The following is an 18,844-nucleotide window of genomic DNA, read 5'->3' as shown; positions in this document are numbered from 1 at the left end:
GTAGATCCAGGATAAGAAGGAAATATCCTGACGGTGCAGAAATATTGGCTTTGATTAAAGTCTCGGAATTGCTCTTCGACAGTGTATTCGGGATACCAACGGTAACCCGTCTCGATCATTACCCGGACTAACATAGCAGTATGACCGGGCACATCGAGGCACCGGGTCAGGCGAACCACTTGGTTTTGAGCACGAGTGGCCATCTGAAAGCACAACCACAATGCAAAGACATTAGAATTTCTAGGGAAAATTGGACAGCATAACAGCTGTAAATGCTCAGAAAAAGATTTGAGACATCCACAACAGTTTGCAATACCACTCAACAACATCATATCAAGGTTCTGATTCAACTGGCAACATACTAAAAGTAGTAGAAACTGTACTGAGGCTTGTAACAACAATCCTATAAGCTACTACGGATTAGTAACACGTGAACCTGATAGAAGAAGAGAGCCTAGTCCTTAACCCACGTTGAATGAGAAGAGAATGACTCAGATCAGAGGGCATAAGGTAAAGGAGTAAAAGAGCCTTACGTTCCCTCCCACAATCAATTCCCCTACATATAACTAAAGCATTTCTAGACTCGACATCGACCAGTTTGGCTCAACGAACCTACAGGCAGTCCGGCTCTGATGCCAACGCTGTCAGGACCCCGATTCCAAGTCACATCGATCTAGCCGGTAACACCTCATATCACATTGCGGCCTCACGCACGGTATCCCCACGGGTGTCGCCTTACCATGGCCCGGGACCGTTTGCGCCTTTTGGCTCACGTATATGATAGTGTCGCTAGCATCCATATGACAGAGAACCCGGGCCGACATGGCTAGTCGTGAACCCAAAGCGGCACAGACCTATGGAGACAGGCATACATGAATCACATCGAGCATGTCGGTCATCAGCGAGTGAATCCGGGCTGTAGCACTGGGCTAACAGGACTCCGGGGAACCCGGGCTGTAGCAGGCTAGGCAGGACTCCGGATGTCACCGCGTGACATTTCCCCGAAGGGACAGACATAGGAACGAAGTGAAACACATGCCGGCCAGTCAAGTGTCCTGAGCAGTAGTGCTGGGCTAGCAGGACTCCGGTGAACCGGGCTGTAGCGGACTACTATGGCTCGAGGAACACTAGACTACATTTCCCCATAAGAAAGGCTGCCAAGGATAAACAACTAGATTGTCGGATCCCACACATACCAAGCATTTCAATCATACACACAATATGCTCGATATGTGTAAATACAACATGGCATCACAACAAAACTCTACAACTCAAGTACTTTATTTAAAGGCTCCAGAGAGCCATACATAACATGTTCATACAGGTAGGGGTCACATGACCCGACACTCAAGTCATACAAGCATACAAGCACATGCGGAAGCAAATAGTCTGAGTACAGACACTAGAAAGAAAGAAGGCTTCTCGAAGCCTGTCTATCTACATAGGGCCCTCCATGGCCAGGATCACCACCTGGGTGGCTAGTCACTCGTCGACATCAAGGTCTACATAGAACCCATCGGAGGGGGCGGTGTTGTCGTCTGAAAACAGTAATTAAGCAAACATGAGTACAAAGGTACTCAGCAAGTCTTACATCAGAACCTACTATACATGCTCATTCTCAAGAAGGTGGTGGAGTTATTGCAGCAAGCCAGCTTTGACTCTTGGCTAAGCTATCCTACGAGACTCCACTAGTAAAATAGTTTTCGCACACGAGTCCACTAATCACCAACACAATACTCCACCGGGGATCCTCCCTCGTCATCCTACGAGAGGGCCATCCTCGGTACTCACACTTATCTTGAGTCTTTTAGTAGTATCCATTAACTTGTCTATGAACTGTATAGGCAACCAAGTAGTCCTTTACCGCGGACGCGGCTATTCGAATAGTTTTATACCCTGCAGGGGTGTACTTCATCACACATGTTTCCACCACTTAGCGTCTGCACACGACATGTGCTCGGCAGACTTCAAGCGAAAACCGACGTGGGTGTAGACCACGACCTGACTAACCGCACAAGTCTCTAGTCCAGGTTTATCGCCTATTCAGGTTCCATCCGCAAGGAAATCCGGCCGGGGTGTCCTCAACGGCCCCAAACGATGTGTGCAGGGTTCCCGAGACACCAAACGGGCGACTCGGTACACCGTGCCACGGTGTATCTACCGCATCATAGCCCACCCCTAGGGTCAGCGCTACGCACGGCCGCCAACACATAACCTACAAACACCAGAAACTAGTTGCAACTCCTGGACAGAGGACGAGAGGGGTCAGTAAGTCGAGCGGGGTCATATTTCAGGGCCCAATGTGTGGTAGTAGCTGAATCTTAAATCACGCATACAGATCTCAGTTCTTATGGACGGCCTCAATGAAACAACCCACCATGTACTCCTACATGGCCTCTCATCGATACCTTTACCAAAACATGTTCAACACATCCCTCACATTACCGACATAATCATTTCACTCTAGCCCATCACCCAGATGAACCAGACCTGACACAACTCTAAGCATAGCAGGCATAGCAAGGTAGGAATCACATACATGGCTCAATCAACTCCTACACATGCTAGTGGGTTTCATCTAGTTACTGTGGCAATGACAGGTCATGCAGAGGATAAGGGTTCAACTACCGTAGCACACAGCAGTTTGAATCGATGTTGTCTTAATGCAGTAAACAAGAGCAGAAGCGAGAACATGGGTTTGTATCGAATGATCAATGGGTTGCTTGCCTGATGTAGTGGTAGTAGGGTACTGCCCTTCAGTTGGATACTCGGAGATATCCTCGGAGGCAGAACCTACCACGAAGGACACACAAACATAATCAACACATGACAATATGCAACAATATGATGCATGCTATGACATGGCAAAATGATGTGTCCTGCCTAATGCAATGTGAAACAAGTTGAAATGGGTCCATTTGAATCAAAGATTCAAACGAAGGTTAAAGTTCTTATGCATAAAAAGTGTATTAGCTTGTTTCACCTAAACAGCAAGGTTAAAGTGGTTTGTCATGCATGAGACCATTACAGATGGATAGATTGAATTTTTCTGATCATTTTTCATATATAATTTGTTTGATTTGGAACTATGGTTGATTTTCTACGATTTTTAGAAGTTTTGGCTATTTTCTGGAATTTCCTATATAAAAATAAGTCCAGAAAAAAATAATTACGTCAGCACTGCATCATTGTGACATCAGTGAGTCAAAGGTGCCAGAGCCAGTCAAACCTGACTGGTGGGCCCTGTCTGTTAGTGACTCAGCTAACTAACAGGATTATGTTAGTACTAATTAACTGTTAGTGGGGCCTGGGCCCACATGTTAGTGACCTAAACTAACTCAAACTAGTTAACACTAATCCTAAACTAATTAATAGGCCGGCCCCACCTGTCATAGGCTCAGGTGGGGAAGTCAACCTGGGCCCACACGTCAGCCCATGGTCAAAACGTGGTCAACTCGCTGGCGGCTTGACGCCGGCGACGACAGACGTGGCGGAGGGGCTCGGGTTTTTCCCAGAGTCGACCAAATCGACTGTGGTTTGGTCCTACGAGTAGCTGGGGGCAAGCCAGGGCGCTTGGTGGCAGTGGGTGGAGCTAGGGTGGCCGGAAACGTCGCCGGAGCTCGGGTGACCTCGGAACCGAGGCTGCGGGGCATGGTGTGGCGCGTGGTAAGGTGCGTTAGGCTCCTGGAAACGTGGTGAGGTTAGTGGACTAAGTGGCGTGGCCGTGGCATGGCCAGAGCCTCGTCGACGACGAGCTCCGCGGTGGCGCGTGCGGCGAACTCGAGGCGGCGCGTGCGGTGCATGAGAGCTAGAACGGAGAGGGGGAGAAGGGTCTGTGGCTCATTGCGGTTGCATGGGAGCGAACGGCGAGCTCGGGGAAGAGCTAGAGCGAGCGGGGCGGCGAGGGGGATCTCCGGCGACCGAGGTTGAAGACGAGCTCGGTGAAGACGCTCGGGGGCCTCCGGCGGGGCGTGGCTCGGTGGAACGGTCGAGGAGGTAGTGGCGGAGCTTCAGGACACGGCGGGGCGGTGCAAGGACGACGGTGGACATGGTTACGACGGCGGAACGGCGGCGGCTGCGTCGGCCATGGCGGAGGGCAGCGAGGGAGACAGGCAGGGGGGAATGGGCGTGTCCAGGGGGTTCGGTGTGCGACGTGGAGGCGTTCGAGGCATCACGCTAGCGCGGGCGACGGCAGGCAGGCAGAGAGGTGGCGTGGCGAGCTCCTGTGCTCGCCGTCGAGCACCTGCTCGCCTCGCTGGCTAGGCGAAGCAGCTGCGTGGAGCGGCTGCTGGGCCGGGCCAGCTAGGTGGGCCGGCTGGGTGGGGCTTCCAGGTAAGCTCTAACTCTCTCTCTCTTTTCTGTTTTGCTTTTATTTATTTCCTGCTATGTGTATTGAAAAAGAATAAATACTATTTCATTTCCAAAAACTCTGGAAATATTCAGAGGCACATTTGGGAATATTCTCAACTCCCTAAAAATGCTTCCAAGATTATTTGAGCACTTTAAAATATTTATAGCATTTAAAATGCCCAAATTCAAATACATATGGCTTGTTCAAAAATCCAGAATGGCTCCATAAATTGCAAGACCATTTTTGGCAGAGGTTTTAGTCAAAACCAAAAATGGTGGGCTTTTATGAAGGGCATTTTGGGTTCATTGAAATTCCAATTGTTGGAAATTAGCATTTCCAGGGGGTGTTGGGGTTGATTAGGCCCCATTTCAAGTTCAAAAGAAATTTAAACATGACGCACATGTTCATCCAACCCTAATGCATGACTAAGAGCAGGGATGTGACCCCTCTGTACCAGATGATGAAGAAAATAGATCATTTTGTTTGGAGCAATGCTGCCAATGAGGTGTTTGAAGCACTTAAGAAGCAGCTTGTTGAGCCGCCAGTTCTCGCCGCTCCCATTGAGAAGGAACCTTTACTCTTATACGTGGCAGCAAATAGCAGAGCTGTCAGCATCGCAGTTGTGGTGGAACGGAAAGAGCTAGGAAGGAGTATCTAGTCCAAAGACTAGTGTATTATGTCAGTGAGGTTTTGATTGAGTCTAAGCAAAGATATCGGCATTGGCAGAAACTAGTATACGGGGTGTTCATGGCCAGTCGCAAGTTGAAGCGGTATATTCTTGGTCATCCCATTACTGTGGCCAGTTCAGCTCCTTTAGGTGATATAATTCAAAACAGAGAAGCCACAGGACGAGTGGCCAAGTGGGCCATTGAGCTGGGACCCCATGGGTTGAAATATATGCCAAGGACATCTATCAAATCTCAAGCTATTGTGGATTTTATCAACGACTGGACAAAATTGCAGATGCCTGAGGATAAGTGGGACAAAACTGAAGGAAATATGCCCTAGAGGCAATAATAAAGTTATTGTTTATTTCCTTATTTCATGATAAATGTTTATTATTCATGCTAGAATTGTATTAACTGGAAACATAATACATGTGTGAATACATAGACAAACAGAGTGTCACTAGTATGCCTCCACTTGACTAGCTCGTTGAGCAAAGATGGTTAAGTTTCCTAACCATATACATGAGTTGTCATTTGATTAATGGGATCACATCATTAGGAGAATGATGTGATTGACTTGACCCATTCCATTAGCTTAGCACTTGATCGTTTAGTTTGTTGCTATTGCTTTCTTCGTGACTTATACATGTTCATATGACTATGAGATTATGCAACTCCCGTTTACCAGAGGAACACTTTGTGTGCCACCAAACGTCACAACGTAACTGAGTGATTATAAAGGTGCTCTACAGGTGTCTCCAAAGGTACTTGTTGGGTTGGCGTATTTCGAGATTAGGATTTGTCACTCCGATTGTCGGAGAGGTATCTCTGGGCCCACTCGGTAATGCACATCACTATAAGCCTTGTAGGCATTGAAACTAATGAGTTAGTTGCGGGATGTTGTATTACGGAACGAGTAAAGAGACTTGCCGGTAATGAGATTGAACTAGGTATTGAGATACCGACGATCAAATCTCGGGCAAGTAACATACCGATGACAAAGGGAACAACGTATGTTTTTATGCAGTCTGACCGATAAAGATCTTCGTAGAATATGTAGGAGCCAATATGGGCATCCAGGTCCCGCTATTGGTTATTGACCAGAGAGGTGTCTCGGTCATGTCTACATAGTTCTCGAACCCGTAGGGTCCGCACACTTAACGTTCGTTGATGATATAGTACTATATGAGTTATGTATGTTGATGACCGAATGTTGTTCGGAGTCCGGGATGAGATCACAGACATGACGAGGAACTCCGGAATGGTCCGGAGATAAAGTTTGATATATGGGATAATAGTGTTTGGTCACCGGAAGGGTTCCCGAAATCACCGGAAGGGGTTCCGGATGTTTCCCGAAATGTTTGGGTATGAGAACACTTTATTTGGGCCAAAGGGGAAAGCCCACAAGGTTTTTGGAAAGCGAAAAAGGAAGTTTTGTGGAGTCCAGGGGCCAGACACCAAGGTCCCTGGCGTCTGGGTCCAGATGCCAGGAACCCTGGCGTCTGGCCCTGGAGTCCGAGAAGGACTCTTGCCTTTCGGGTGAAACCGACTTTGTGGAGGCTTTTACTCCAAGTTTCGACCCCAAGGTTCAACATATAAATAGAGGGGTAGGGCTAGCACCCAAGACACATCAAGAAACACCAAGCCGTGTGCCGGCAACCCCATCCCCTCGGGTTTATCCTCCGTCATAGTTTTCGTAGTGCTTAGGCGAAGCCCTGAGGAGATTGTTCTTCACCAACACCGTCACCACGCAATTGTGCTGCCGGAACTCATCTACTACTTCGCCCCTCTTGCTGGATGGAGAAGGCGAGGACGTCACCGAGCCGAATGTGTGCAGAACTCAGAGGTGCCGTGCTTTCTGTACTTGGATCGGTCGGACGTGAAGACGTACGACTACATCAACCGCGTTGATATAACGCTTCCGCGAACGGTCTACGAGGGTACGTAGACAACACTCTCCCCTCTCGTTGCTATGCATGACCATGATCTTGCGTGTGTGTAGGAAATTTTTGAAATTACTATGTTGCCCAACAGTGGCATCCGAGCCTAGGTTTTATGCGTTGAGGTTGTGCACGAGTAGAACACAAGTGAGTTGTGGGCGATATAAGTCATTCTGCTTACCAGCATGTCATACTTTGGTTCGGCGGTATTGTTGGATGAAGTGGCCCGGACCGACATTACGCGTACGCTTACGCGAGACTGGTTCTACCGATGTGCTTTGCACACAGGTGGCTGGCGGGTGTCAGTTTCTCCAACTTTAGTTGAACCAAGTGTGGCTATGCCCGGTCCTTGCGAAGGTTTAAACAGCACCAACTTGACAAACTATCGTTGTGGTTTTGATGCGTAGGTAAGAACGGTTCTTGCTTAAGCCCGTTGCAGCCACGTAAAACTTGCAACAACAAAGTAGAGGACGTCTAACTTGTTTTTGCAGGGTATGTTGTGATGTGATATGGTCAAGACATGATGCTAAATTTTATTGTATGAGATGATCATGTTTTGTAACCAGGTTATCGGCAACTGGCAGGAGCCATATGGTTGTCGCTTTATTGTATGCAATGCAATTGCGCTGTAATGCTTTACTTTATCACTAAGCGGTAGCGATAGTCGTGGAAGCATAAGATTGGCGAGACGACAACGATGCTACGATGGAGATCAATGTGTCGCGCCGGTGACGATGGTGATCATGACGGTGCTTCGGAGATGGAGATCAAAAGCACAAGATGATGATGGCCATATCATATCACTTATATTGATTGCATGTGATGTTTATCTTTTATGCATCTTATCTTGCTTTGATTGACGGTAGCATTATAAGATGATCTCTGACTAAATTTCAAGATAAAAGTGTTCTCCCTGAGTATGCACCATTGCCAAAGTTCGTCGTGCCCAGACACCACGTGATGATCGGGTGTGATAAGCTCTACGTCCATCTACAACGGGTGCAAGCCAGTTTTTGCACACGCAGAATACTCAGGTTAAACTTGACGAGCCTAGCATATGCAGATATGGCCTCGGAACACTGAGACCGAAAGGTCGAGCGTGAATCATATAGTAGATATGATCAACATATTGATGTTCACCATTGAAAGCTACTCCATTTCACGTGATGATCGGTTATGGTTTAGTTGATTTGGATCACGTGATCACTTAGAAGATTAGAGGGATGTCTTTCTAAGTGGGAGTTCTTAAGTAATATGATTAATTGAACTTAAATTTATCATGAACTTAGTACTTGATAGTATTTTGCTTGTCTATGTTGATTGTAGATAGATGGCCCGTGCTGTTGTTCCGTTGAATTTTAATGCGTTCCTTGAGAAAGCAAAGTTGAAAGATGATGGTAGCAATTACACGGACTGGGTCCGTAACTTGAGGATTATCCTCATTGCTGCACAGAAGAATTACGTCCTGGAAGCACCGCTAAGTGCCAAGCCTGCTGCAGGAGCAACACCAGATGTTATGAACGTCTGGCAGAGCAAAGCTGATGACTACTCGATAGTTCAGTGTGCCATGCTTTACGGCTTAGAACCGGGTCTTCAACGACGTTTTGAACGTCATGGAGCATATGAGATGTTCCAGGAGTTGAAGTTAATATTTCAAGCAAATGCCCGGATTGAGAGATATGAAGTCTCCAATAAGTTCTATAGCCGCAAGATGGAGGAGAATAGTTCTGTCAGTGAACATATACTCAAAATGTCTGGGTATCATAATCACTTGACTCAACTGGGAGTTAATCTTCCTGTTGATAGTGTCATTGACAGAGTTCTTCAATCACTGCCACCAAGCTACAAGAGCTTCGTGATGAACTATAACATGCAAGGGATGGATAAGACGATTCCCGAGCTCTTCGCAATGCTAAAGGCTGCGGAGGTAGAAATCAAGAAGGAGCATCAAGTGTTGATGGTCAATAAGACCGCCAGTTTCAAGAAAAAGGGCAAAGGGAAGAAGAAGGGGAACTTCAAGAAGAACAGCAAACAAGTTGCTGCTCAGGAGAAGAAACCCAAATCTGGACCTAAGCCTGAAACTGAGTGCTTCTACTGCAAGCAGACTGGACACTGGAAGCGGAACTGCCCCAAGTATTTGGCGGATAAGAAGGATGGCAAGGTGAACAAAGGTATATGTGATATACATGTTATTGATGTGTACCTTACTAGAGCTCGCAGTAGCACCTGGGTATTTGATACTGGTTCTGTTGCTAATATTTGCAACTCGAAACAGGGACTACGGATTAAGCGAACACTGGCAAAGGACGAGGTGACGATGCGCGTGGGAAATGGTTCCAAAGTCGATGTGATCGCGGTCGGCACGCTACGTCTACATCTACCTTCGGGATTAGTTTTAGACCTAAATAATTGTTATTTGGTTCCAGCGTTGAGCATGAACATTATATCTGGATCTTGTTTGATGCGAGACGGTTATTCATTTAAATCAGAGAATAATGGTTGTTCTATTTATATGAGTAATATCTTTTATGGTCATGCACCCTTGAAGAGTGGTCTATTTTTGATGAATCTCGATAGTAGTGATACACATATTCATAATGTTGAAGCCAAAAGATGCAGAGTTGATAATGATAGTGCAACTTATTTGTAGCACTGCCGTTTAGATCATATCGGTGTAAAGCGCATGAAGAAACTCCATACTTATGGACTTTTGGAATCACTTGATTATGAATCACTTGGTACTTGTGAACTGTGCCTCATGGGCAAGATGACCAAAACGCCATTCTCTGGTACTATGGAGAGAGCAACGGATTTGTTGGAAATCATACATACAGATGTATGTGGTCCGATGAATGTTGAGGCTCATGGCGGATATCGTTATTTTCTCACCTTCACAGATGATTTAAGCAGATATGGGTATATCTACTTAATGAAACATAAATCTGAAACATTTAAAAAGTTCAAAGAATTTCAGAGTGAAGTTGAAAATCATCGTAACAAGAAAATAAAATTTCTATGATCTGATCATGGAGGAGAATATTTGAGTTACGAGTTTCGTCTACATTTGAAACAAAGCGGAATAGTTTCGCAACTCACGCCACCCGGAACACCACAGCGTAATGGTGTGTCCGAACGTCGTAATCGTACCTTACTAGATATGGTGCGATCTATGATGTCTCTTACTGATTTACCGCTATCGTTTTGGGGTTATGCTTTAGAGATGGCCGCATTCATGTTAAATAGGGCACCATCGAAATCCGTTGAGACGGCGCCTTATGAACTATGGTTTGGCAAGAAACCAAAGTTGTCGTTTCTTAAAGTTTGGGGCTGCGATGCTTATGTGAAAAGCTTCAACCTGATAAGCTCGAACCCAAATCGGAGAAATGTGTCTTCATAGGATACCCAAAGGAGACTGTTGGGTACACCTTCTATCACAGATCCGAAGGCAAGACATTCGTTGCCAAGAATGGATCCTTTCTAGAGAAGGAGTTTCTCTCGAAAGAAGTGAGTGGGAGGAAAGTAGAACTTGATGAGGTAACTGTACCTGCTCCCTTATTGGAAAGTAGTTCATCACAGAAACCGGTTTCTGTGACACCTACACCAATTAGTGAGGAAGTTAATGATGATCATGGAACTTCAGATCAAGTTATTACTGAACCTCGTAGATCAACCAGAGTAGATCCGCACCAGAGTGGTACGGTAATCCTGTTCTGGAAGTCATGCTACTAGATCATGATGAACCTACGAACTATGAAGAAGCGATGGTGAGCCCAGATTCCGCAAAATGGCTGAAGCCATGAAATCTGAGATGGGATCCATGTATGAGAACAAAGTGTGGACTTTGGTTGACTTGCCCGTTGATCGGCAAGCAATTGAGAATAAATGGATCTTCAAGAAGAAGACCGACGCTGACGGTAATGTTACTGTCTACAAAGCTCGACTTGTTGCGAAAGGTTTTCGACAAGTTCAAGGGATTGACTACGATGAGACCTTCTCACCCGTGGCGATGCTTAAGTCTGTCCGAATCATGTTAGCGATTGCCGCATTTCATGATTATGAAATTTGGCAGATGGATGTCAAAACTGCATTCCTGAATGGATTTTTGGAAGAAGAGTTGTATATGATGCAACCGGAAGGTTTTGTCGATACAAAGGGAGCTAACAAAGTGTGCAAGCTCCAGCGATCCATTTATGGACTGGTGCAAGCCTCTCGGAGTTGGAATAAACGCTTTGATAGTGTGATCAAAGCATTTGGTTTTGTACAGACTTTTGGAGAAGCCTATATTTACAAGAAAGTGAGTGGGAGCTCTGTAGCATTTCTCATATTATATGTGGATGAAATACTACTAATTGGAAATGATATAGAATTTCTGGATAGCATAAAGGGATACTTGAATAAAAGTTTTTCTATGAAAGACCTCGGTGAAGCTGCTTACATATTGGACGCTTAATTGGACTTTCACAAAGCACATACCTTGACAAAGTTTTGAAAAAGTTCAAAATGGATCAAGCAAAGAAAGGGTTCTTGCCTGTGTTACAAGGTGTGAAGTTGAGTAAGACTCAATGCCTGACCACTGTAGAAGATAGAGAGAAGATGAAAGATGTTACCTATGCTTCAGCCATAGGCTCTATCATGTATGCAATGCTGTGTACCAGACCTGATATGTGCCTTGCTATAAGTCTAGCAGGGAGGTACCAAGGTAATCCAAGAGTGGATCACTGGACAGCGGTCAAGAACATCCTGAAATACCTGAAAAGGACTAAGGATATGTTTCTCGTTTATGGAGGTGACAAAGAGCTCATCGTAAATGGTTACGTTGACGCAAGCTTTGACACTGATCCGGACGATTCTAAATCGCAAACCGTATACGTGTTTATATTAAACGGTGGAGCTGTCAGTTGGTGCAGTTCTAAACAAAGCGTCATGGCGGGATCTACGTGTGAAACGAAGTACATAGCTGCTTCGGAAGCAGCAAATGAAGGACTCTGGATGAAGGAGTTCATATCCGATCTAGGTGTCATACCTAGTGCATCGGGTCCAATGAAAATCTTTTGTGACAATACTGGTGCAATTGCCTTGGCAAAGGAATCCAGATTTCACAAGAGAACCAAGCACATCAAGAGACGCTTCAATTCCATCCGGGATTTAGTCCAGGTGGGAGACATAGAAATTTGCAAGATACATACGGATCTGAATGTTGCAGACCCGTTGACTAAGCCTCTTCCACGAGCAAAACATGATCAGCACCAAGGCTCCATGGGTGTTAGAATCATTACTGTGTAATCTAGATTATTGACTCTAGTGCAAGTGGGAGACTGAAGGAAATATGCCCTAGAGGCAATAATAAAGTTATTATTTATTTCCTTATTTCATGATAAATGTTTATTATTCATGCTAGAATTGTATTAACCGGAAACATAATACATGTGTGAATACATAGACAAACAGAGTGTCACTAGTATGCCTCTACTTGACTAGCTCGTTGATCAAAGATGGTTAAGTTTCCTAACCATAGACATGAGTTGTCATTTGATTAACGGGATCACATCATTAGGAGAATGATGTGATTGACTTGACCCATTCCGTTAGCTTAGCACTTGATCGTTTAGTTTGTTGCTATTGCTTTCTTCATGACTTATACATGTTCCTATGACTATGAGATTATGCAACTCCCGTTTACCGGAGGAACACTTTGTGTGCCACCAAACGTCACAACGTAACTGGGTGATTATAAAGGTGCTCTACAGGTGTCTCCAAAGGTACTTGTTGGGTTGGCGTATTTCGAGATTAGGATTTGTCACTCCGATTGTCGGAGAGGTATCTCTGGGCCCACTCGGTAATGCACATCACTATAAGCCTTGCAAGCATTGCAACTAATGAGTTAGTTGCGGGATGATGTATTACGGAACGAGTAAAGAGACTTGCCGGTAACGAGATTGAACTAGGTATTGAGATACCGACGATCGAATCTCGGGCAAGTAACATACCGATGACAAAGGGAACAACGTATGTTGTTATGCGGTCTGACCGATAAAGATCTTCGTAGAATATGTAGGAGCCAATATGGGCATCCAGGTCCCGCTATTGGTTATTGACCAGAGAGGTGTCTCGGTCATGTCTACATAGTTCTCGAACCCGTAGGGTCCGCACGCTTAACGTTCGTTGACGATATAGTACTATATGAGTTATGTATGTTGATGACCGAATGTTGTTCGGAGTCCGGGATGAGATCACGGACATGACGAGGAACTCCGGAATGGTCCGGAGATAAAGTTTGATATATGGGATAATAGTGTTTGGTCACCGGAAGGGTTCCGGAAATCACCGGAAGGGGTTCCGGATGTTTCCCGAAATGTTTGGGTACGAGAACACTTTATTTGGGCCAAAGGGGAAAGCCCACAAGGTTTTTGGAAAGCGCAAAAGGAAGTTTTGCGGAGTCCAGGGGCCAGACGCCAGGGTCCCTGGCGTCTGGGTCCAGACGCCAGGAACCCTGGCGTCTGGCCCTGGAGTCCGAGAAGGACTCTTGCCATTCGGGTGAAACCGACTTTGTGGAGGCTTTTACTCCAAGTTTCGACCCCAATGCTCAACATATAAATAGAGGGGTAGGTCTAGCACCCAAGACACATCAAGAAACACTAAGCCGTGTGCCGGCAACCCCGTCCCCTCTAGTTTATCCTCCATCATAGTTTTCGTAGTGCTTAGGCGAAGCCCTGCGGAGATTGTTCTTCACCAACACCGTCACCATGCCGTCGTGCTGCCGGAACTCATCTACTACTTTGCCCCTCTTGCTGGATGGCGAAGGCGAGGACGTCACCGAGCCGAACATGTGTAGAACTCGGAGGTGCCGTGCTTTCGGTACTTGGATCAGTCGGATGTGAAGACGTACGACTACATCAACCGCGTTTATATAACGCTTCCGCGAACAGTCTACGAGGGTACGTAGACAACACTCTCCCCTCTCATTGCTATGCATCACCATGATCTTGCGTGTGCGTAGGAAATTTTTCAAATTACTACGTTCCCCAACAAAAACTTACTAGACAATCCACTTTGATGGGTCCCGGCAGCTTGAGGGCTCGGGAGCTGGAGTTATCTTAACTTTCCCATGAGGTGATAAGTTTTGTTATGAGCTACGATTAATGATCCCTTGCACAAAATAATGCAGCTGAGTATGAAACCTTGTTTCATGGCTTACAAGTGGCCAAGGAGATGAATTTAAGCCGGGTGAGGTGAGGGAGTCCTGGATTACGGGGTCCTCAGGTGTCTCGGATTGTGTGATATGGGCTGGACTGATGGGCCGTGAAGATACAAGGTAGAAGGCCTTCCCCCGTTTCTGGATGGGACTCTCCTTTGCGTGGATGGCAAGATTGGCGTCCGGATGTGTAGTTTCCTTCTTCTGTAAACCGACTCTGTACAACCCTAGGCCACTCCAGTGTCTATATAAACCAGAGGGTTAGTCCATAGAGATCATCAGAATTAATATAGGCTAGACATCTAGGGTTTAGCCATTACAATCTCGAGGTACATTGACTATTGTAACACCTATACTCATCAAATACAATCAAGTAGGACATAGGGTTTTACCTCCATTAAGAGTGCCTGAACCTAGGTAAACATCATGTACCCTATGTCCCTTGTTACCTTCGATCCTCAGACACATAGTTCGGGACCCCCTACCCGAGATCAGCCGGTTTTGACACCGACATTGGTGCTTTCATTGAGAGTTCCACTGTGTCATCAGCAAAAGGTTCGATGGATCGTTAGGTCGACAACAACTATGCTGTCTCCAGGGAAACTTTTCTCTGTGGTCAGCTTTTCGTGTTCGGCGGCTTCACTCTGCGGGCCAATTCGATTGGTCACCTCAAACAGATTGATAGCTACGCCCCTATTCATCAGATCAGATTCAGGAGCCTGAATTACGTCGCATATATCCAAGGAGACTTGATCTTCGAAGGGCTCACGACCTTGGCCACTACTCCTCATCTCCGGGAAGGAAACACATAGGATTCACCATCAGGCACCATCCAAAGATGAACCATCATCCCTGCCCTGGCCCTAAATCCAGGGCAGGCCACCTCATCCAAATATGGGAGTTTTAAACCCACTAGACTCTCTTCAACTACGGAGCCCTTTGCCGCACATCCAAAGGCGACCATATCATCGGCAAGCCTGGAATCAAGGACTCTCCCGATCATCGGAGAACCAAACTCGCCCCTGGAGGCTAGCTCCGAACTATCAAGGATTGTGCCCATTGAGCATGTCCAGGTGTCATATACCATGCCCAGCTCCGCAGGACCTCAGTTCCTTGTCCGACATTCGCTCTTAAACGAGGCCCTAGATTTAATGCGATCTCTCGCTATTACGGAAGCGTCACCTCCGAACTACGCCCAGCCCAGACTAGGGGATGAGAGCGGGGAATTTTACGTCCCACCCACCACCCACTTAATAGCCACTATCGAGGACTTGACCGACATGCTAGATTACGCCTCCGAAGACATCGATGGTATGCACGACGATGCGGGAGACGAACCATGCCGGAATCCACCCATCACCGGGCATTGGACGGCCACCTCCGCATACGATCTGTATATGGTGGATACACCTAAAAAAGGACAACGCAACGACGGCAGTATGGACCCAAATTGTGGACAAACCTACCGAGGCACCACCAAAACATCAACGTCAGTGGCGCCGCTCAATGTCGCGTCGCGAAAAGGAAAGTAATACTGTCACCGGAGACAACAACACTCCAGAGAATGCCGAAGAATCTGACCACCCAATCGATCCTGCCATAGAGTGGCATGGTCAGGAAGATGGACAAGTCAATCCAGACGAACTAGCCGAGAACGAGGATTCGGAGGATAGTAACTATATACCGACCGCCGAGGAGGAAGTTAGTGTAACACCCTATTTGTAACTTTTCCCAATATTGGCAATATAACCATCTTATTCTTCATCAATCCCAAGTGGCTTCCTCCTTGTTTGTTTGATTTTGGGTTTTTCCTTGGTTCTTATTGCATTGTCTTCTCATTACTTGTCATATTTATTTTTCATATGTTGCATTGTGCTTGGTGTCATCTTGCATTCTCTTCCTCATCATGTGCATTGTGTGTATCATGCATGTTACATTGTTGCTTGACCCATGTGTGATCCATGCATGACCACGTCCTTGCATCACCTCTCCCCTCCTCCTCTTTATTTTATTTGGCAAGTGCCATTTTCTCTACTCCATTAATGTTCAAAACTTCCTCACAATCCAGTCATCATGTCCTAAACCTCTCTGTCAAATCTCAGCCTTATATAAGTTGTTTTGGTTAGGGTTTAAAATGTGTGATCCATGCATGACCACCTCCTTGCATCACCTCTCCCCTCCTCCTCTTTATTTTATTTGGCAAGTGCCATTTTCCCTACTCCATTAATGTTCAAAACTTCCTCACAATCCAGTCATCATGTCCTAAACCTCTCTATCAAATCTCAACCTTATATAAGTTGTTTTGGTTAGGGTTTAAAATGGCTCAAGTTTGAATTTAATTCAAACTTGAAATATTTTACTTCCTTTAATAATCTCCAACCCAATTTTATTAAATAGTGCACATTTTCAGGAGCTTGGGGATATTTTTATATCTGCCAAATGCCTCTCCTATACCCCTGGACTTTTTCCTTTTCTTTCATCTGTCTAATTAAATTAGCAGAAAGGTTTTAAAAGGAGAAGGGCTTACCTGGGCCGGCCTCCCTGCGCGCAAACCATCGTAGCCCAGCAGCAGCAGACCCGCACCGCAGCCACCTGGGCCTCCTCCCTCCCGGATCGGACTAGCTGCGCACCAGCAACCCATCCAGCGCAGCATGAAAAATCACAAAACTGGCCCTTTGGCAAAAGTTCAGCACAAAATGGCCCAATTTTGAAAATATTTCATAAAATGGCCCTACACGCATGACGACCGCACCCTGGGCGCCATGCTAGATAACATAATGCCTCGGTCAATGGTGCCATACTGGTCAGCGGTGACTTGCCACGTTGGCAGGGCATGGCACCATGGCGCCCTAGGCCAGGGCGCCGTGTTGATGGTCATGACGCCCCTGCTCAGGGTGCCATGCCGCATGCGTCCACAAAACAGAGTCTCCCCTATTTTCCCATCCACAAACCCTCACTTTTCCCCTTCTCCACCCCGGCCGCCCCACTCAAGCCCTTACCTAATGCCCACAAAATTTCATGGATCGAAGCTCAAAATCGGTGATTTATCCTTCCCTTCGACCCCTCAAGGTATTCTCCATCATTCCTCCCCTTTTTGTTGGTTGAAATCTCCACATTGTGGGGATTTGGGGAAACCCTAGGTCATCCAATTTTTGCTATTTTTGTTGATGCATTTTGGTGTTTATGATTCTAGATGGCGAGGATCGTCAATGTGCATCATGTGGACTTTGTCTCCTTTGAGAAGGGAGACACGAAGTATGGTGACCCAAAGAAGAAGCTGGTAGTGATGGTGTTTCCCACAAGTCCTAGCCTTGAGGAGGTTTTGGTTGAGCTTTGAAGAAGGTTGAATTGGATGGAAGAAAGCGATGGAGTAGACTTAATCGGAAGGTATAATGTGGGGTATGGGCAACATATTCGTTGGAAGATAATGCCTCTTGACTCCGAGTTTCATTGGGAAGCATATAAAGAGAGTGTGTTGGCCTCACAAGATAAATCATTTGAGTTATTTGCCACAAAGGTTGTTCGTGCTCGGTTGCACATTGATTTGAATCGGTGTGCATCTTCATATGATGTTAGAAGCCTAGTTCGAGATTGAACACATGTCACTACATATGTGCATGACACAACAATGAGCCAACCTCCAATGACCCAATGTTTGAGCCCCGGCGGGAATGACCAAGTTGATAATGAAGACTTGCACATGGATGGTGGTGAGTTTGAGGGTGATGAATCGGAAGGCTTATCTTCATGACCATTATGTTGGTGATGTTGAGGCAAATTGCATGGAAGAGGACATGGACCATGATATTCCATACACAGGTCCTATGCGTGGGACTCGGAGGATGAAGGCCCGGATGAAGAAATATATGAGGATGGTTTGATGGCTAAAGAAGCCAATGCTTTCAAGAAGGTAATAGGCCGTATTCACAAGACATCATTGTTTCGTGATGTAAGCCTAGCCGATAAGGTGATTATTGATGGTGGCACAAGTAAAATTCTTGCACCAAGGTTAAGTTCAAAGCGAGATACCAAAGCACGTGTGTATGGTGTTAGTGAAGGAACAATCTTTGAAAGCTTGATAGAACTTCAAATTTGGGCCAAGGACTATGCGGTTAAGTTTCATCGTCCATTCATTGTGGAGAAGTCAAACTCGAAAGTGCGTTATGTGGTCAAATGTGAGGAACACAAGAATCATTACCCTTGTGTTACCTGTGCAAGATGTGTCAAAGGCGGGCCACAATGGAAGATTACAAGTTTCGGTATTCACCATCGATGTAGTGGCAAGGATATTGATGACGCCAATGTAAAGGATGATCACCGTCAATTGACCTCCAAATTCGTTGCATATCAATTTTCAGCCTCCATAAAGATACTCCCGACATATCCCATTCGGGCTTTGATGGAGATGGTGAAGGAGGTTTTTGGGTATGACGTGAAGTATGGGAAGGCATGGAAGGCCAAGCAAGCTGCCTTTGAGATATTGTATGGTGGTTGGGAAGGATCATACAACCGCCTCACGTTGGTGTTGAAAGCGATGGCGGTAGAAAATCCTGGCATGTACTATATGGTGGAGCCAGATGGCGTGAGAACAAGGATATACAACGATGCAAATGTTCATATATTTGGACGTGCATTTTGGACTTTTGAGCCATGCATTAGGGCCTTCAAGCATTGTAGGCCAGTTATGTCCGTG

Source organism: Triticum aestivum, chromosome 3A, assembly GCF_018294505.1.
Source record: "Triticum aestivum cultivar Chinese Spring chromosome 3A, IWGSC CS RefSeq v2.1, whole genome shotgun sequence".
Lineage (NCBI taxonomy): Eukaryota > Viridiplantae > Streptophyta > Magnoliopsida > Poales > Poaceae > Triticum > Triticum aestivum.
The sequence above is the reverse complement of the archived record's forward strand: the minus strand, read 5'-3'. Positions refer to the sequence as shown.